The sequence below is a fragment of the Otolemur garnettii genome, unplaced genomic scaffold (assembly GCF_000181295.1).
Source record: "Otolemur garnettii isolate 467f Iridium unplaced genomic scaffold, OtoGar3 scaffold00025, whole genome shotgun sequence".
In the NCBI taxonomy this organism is placed as follows: domain Eukaryota; kingdom Metazoa; phylum Chordata; class Mammalia; order Primates; family Galagidae; genus Otolemur; species Otolemur garnettii.
In genome coordinates this window covers 3,637,276-3,641,803 of record NW_003852420.1, presented here as the reverse complement: position 1 = coordinate 3,641,803, position 4,528 = coordinate 3,637,276, and the positions used below count along the sequence as shown (strand labels likewise).

Below are 4,528 nucleotides of genomic sequence, written 5' to 3'. Positions count from 1 at the left end.
TCAGAGACAGTTCCCTCTATTTTTCTTCTTCTATATTTTAATCAAATGAGTAGTAGCCATGTGCTTGCACAATCAACCAAGAAGTTTGAGCTTAAAGAAATAAGGTTTAGATTTGAAATCAAGCCAAACTTTAATAAGTCAATCTTGCACATTGAATAATTTGTGCAGTCATTTCATTGCAGAGTGGTAACAAGGTACACATGGTAGGCAATATACAAAATGATTATAATTTGCATTTATAATACAGCCACAATGAGCATTTCTTCAATAAATGAAAATTGGAGAAAAAGAAGCTCTGTTGATATCCCTCTAAATACCCTGGAACCTGAAGTAAAAAGAAACTAATGGTTAATATTGGCCTTGATGTAACTAAGGGCTCTGATATAACTAAGTATTCCAGAAGACAGAAATCATGATCTCTTCTTTCCAAATAAATAATTTCTATACAAGTAAAAAGAAGTTGTTTGGGACCCAAAGAAAATTTTATCTGGACAGATTTGATTAAGTATCCCTTAAACCCTGGAACCAAGGTATCAATTGCTTATAAATATTTACATATAAACACATAAATGTAAGGTTGGCAATATAGATAATACATGTGTTGGATGATAGAGACACGCAGAGAAGGTGTAACATTTGTAAATAACATATCAGTGCTGTTCACCAGGTACTTCTAGTTCTCTAAAATAAAGATAGGATCACTATTCTCTGAGCTTGTAGTTAGGTAGGGCCCAAATATGTGCATTTTCTTTTTGCAGTTTTTTTGGCCAGAGCTGGCTTTGAACCTGCCACTTGTGGCATATGGGGCCAGTGCCCTACTCCTTTGAGCTACAGGTGTCTCCCTAAAGTATGTGCATTATTTGCAGGAAGAAGCCTAATGAGTCAAATCTGCTTTGCCATGGCAACCTGGGAAGTTTCAAGATGGCAGCTCATTCAGGCTACTATGTACCTAAATGAGGATGACTTGGAGAAAAGCACCCAATCAACCCCCGATGTACCTATAGCATAAGCTACATAATGTCATGGTAGGGTTGTTTATTATAATACCATAACTTAACCAGTCCTGACTGAGTGGGTTATGCTACAGCTAGACCAGGATGGGCTAGATTAGGCCACAAGAATAAATACCTCAGAATCTCAAGTGCAAAATTAACCAAGACTTACTTGTTGCTTACATTACAGGTCCATCATGAGTTGTAGGAGGCCTCTGCTCAATATAGTTACTCAGCGACTCAGATGACAACCGTCCATTGTGATTGCCAATGCAGGGACAGGGGATGTTATTCACTGGCTCTTAAAACATCTTCTTGGAAGTTATGTTGATGGCTTCTACTTACATTTCATTAGCTGAATGCAAGTCACATGGCCATGCTACCTTCAGAGAGGATGAAATGCCATCCTTCCATGTACCCAAGAGGAAAGGATTTAAGACAAGTCCACGAAATGCCCTAATTATAACAGTACTAGTATGATCCCCATTTTTCAGATGACAAGACTAGCTGAAAACGGTTAATTAACAAAGTTTAGGCTTTAGCACAGTTAGGAAAAAGAAGAAAAATATCTGAACCCTGACAGCCTTAATTCCAGATCCTAGGTCCCTCAAAAACTGTACAATCATAATACTTCTCTGCTACTATTAATAATAGCTAGCATTCAAAGGTGATGCAGAGCAGGAATATAGCATATTAACAAATAATAATGACAGCTAATAATAATAGCCAATTAGCATTAACTAACGATAGTGGCTAACAAAGAGATAGAAAAGACTAGCATCTAATAATGGACTCTCAGCTAGGGGCTATGTCACCTTGGGCAAGCAATTCACCTCTTCATTCTCAGCTTCCTCATCTGTAAATCTCTCTTGTGCAGTTTTTCTGAAAATTAAATGAGTTTCTTAAAAAGCACTAAGCAGAGTCCCTGCCCCATCAGAGACCCTCAGAAAGTATTTCCTGAGTGCTTGGTATACATGAGGCATTGTGGAAAGGCCTTGGCATAATCACATCATATGATGTTTCAAACACCCCTGTTATGACGGATGTGTCTCACCTCACCTGGACCTTCAGTTATAGAATGTATTCTCCTTCTCCTGCTCTTCTCAACCCCATCATTTGTTCCTACATGCTGACCTTCACCTTACTCTGAGGTGTCTGATTCTTTTGTGACCTTTCCTGCAACACTCTCAGCCTAGTCCTTTATACCAATGCCTGAGTTATTCTGGAATCCTAAGTGACTCTAATATCCATGAACCTACCAATTTGGTCCTTTATTATTATCTCGACTTATGTGCACAATGCAAGGGTATATTTCTTTTTTTTTCAATGAGTATTTGATCATTTTATTCACAAAATATAAGCAAAACTTACATCCTTTTCTGGTGAAACTATTCTCTGCAAACAATTTTATAGGGAGGGCCTTGAGGTGTGTCAGTTATAAAACAAGTTATAAAGCAAACATTTTAAAATTTACAAATACAAATCAGTCCTTTATATAAGAATTCTCTACAAAATTCACCAATCAATATAAAAAATAATCTGTTTCAACCTAATATAAGGCATGCCCAGTTTATGTCATTTTGTACAATTGTTTTTGCTTTGTGGGAGACTTCTCTCTTTGCCAATCCTGATTTTTCCTTAATTCTCTGGAATGTTCAGCATGTCTGCTGGATTTTTCCCAATGCCTCTCTGCATCATCTCCTAGCCATCTTCATCACTTCCAGAGCCTGAAGGCTTTCTATATGTTTCTTTTGACTTTGATCTCGCTCTTCTTCTAAAATTGTCACTGTCCTCATTTTGTTTTTGTTTGTTTGTTTTGTTTTGTTTTTGTTTTTTGTGAGACAGAGCCTCAAGCTGTCCCCCTAGGTACGGTGCTGTGGCATCACAGCTCACAGCAACCTCCAAACTCCTGGGCTCAAGTGAGTCTCCTGCCTCCGCCTCCCAAGTAGCTGGGACCACAGGCACCCACCACAATGCTTGCCTATTTTTTGGTTGCAGACATCATTGTTTGGCGGCCTGGGCTGGATTCGAACCCACCAGTCCAGGTGTATGTGGCTGGTGCCTTAGCCGCTTCAGCCACTGGTGGCGAGCCACTGTCCTTATTTTGATGTTTGTGCTTCTCATTTTCAGAAAAATAATTTCTTTTCTCTCTTTTATTTTTGTGATCACCATGCTTAGTCTCCAAATCTCTCTGCATTTCCTGATCTCTGTCATTCGCAACTCTACTGTCATTATTTTGTTCAGGGGGACACTTCTGTCTGACATGGGCTTTGTTATGGGATCTCTCCCATTTGAATTTCCTGAAATTCGATCTCTGTTTTTCTGACTGTCTGTCTCTCTCAGGTCTTGTTTCCTAGTGCCTTTGTTGTAGTCTTCTTTCTCCATGTTTTCTATCATTTGTTTCTTGGCTCCTGATCAATGTATCTACTTTTTTTTTTAGAGACAGAGTCTCGCTCTGTCACCCTCAGTAGAGTACTGTGGCGTCACAGCTCACAGCAACCTCCACTCCTGGGCCTACACAATTCTCTTGCCTCAGCCTCCCAAGTAGCTGGGACTACAGGCACCCACCACAATGCCCAGCTCAACATCTTGTTCCTGTGCCACGATGACCTTTGGCATATTTTTTGAGATGCTGCCACAATTCATCCATTAAACCCCCAAGACCTATTGAAGTAAAGAAGTTGATGGCAAACCGAGTTATTTCTTGGATTTTCTTGGGGTAATAGTCCTTCAAGGAATGGGTGTAGAGTTTCATCCTCTAACCTTGCTTTAAGGTTAGGGAGACCCATGTATTCATATAGTTCCTGGAACAAGATTTTCACCATAATCCTACTGGATGATGTGGTGGTTTCTTCGCTCAGTTTTATACATTTGAGAACACTCTAGGGAAGGGAATCCATGTATAAAAGGTGAGCAAACATCTTAGCAACATTTCTCAGTTTGTTTGTTTCTAACCAATGGATGGTATCATATTGTTCTTTGAATATACTTTCAAAAGATTCATGTACTCACTTTTGAGCCTGCAAAATCTCCCAGCTAATAACCCCCCAAATTTCTCTTATGTCCTTTGCTGAGCACAGCAATCAAGGATCATGCTGCAGAGTTCTTTGCTTTGACTTTCTGAGAATTCCATGTTCAACAATTTGTGAGCACATTCTTCAAAATCTAAACTTGATCAAATAACAAGAAAAATTGTACGATGAAATGAGACCAGATTCATGTCTGTTTTGTCATGAATAGTCACTTTGTGTCCTTCATCTTCTTCTTCTCCCTCTTCCTCCTCTACTTTCTCACTCCTTCCAGCATCTTGGTCTGTGTTTGAATCACTGTCTCCTTCATCAAGAATTTCCTTCTTAATACTTTTGTACTTCTCTTCATTCTCCGTAAAATTAGGATCCATCTGGAAAACATTAAAAACATCTTCTGCATTGTAGTCATCCTCCAAAGGAAGCATATGGGTGAACTGATCATCTTCCTCCACTAGGTCAAGTCCTCCTAGGATAATGGGGTGGTCCTTGAATCCATCCTTGCATACA

At 39.3% G+C, this 4,528-nt stretch overlaps 1 pseudogene; it reads right to left on the bottom strand.

The window, feature by feature from the left end:
- Positions 1 to 2,562: 2,562 nt before the first annotated feature.
- The window catches only part of LOC100961940, a 117,795-nt pseudogene continuing 115,829 nt past the window's right edge, over positions 2,563 to 4,528 (bottom strand).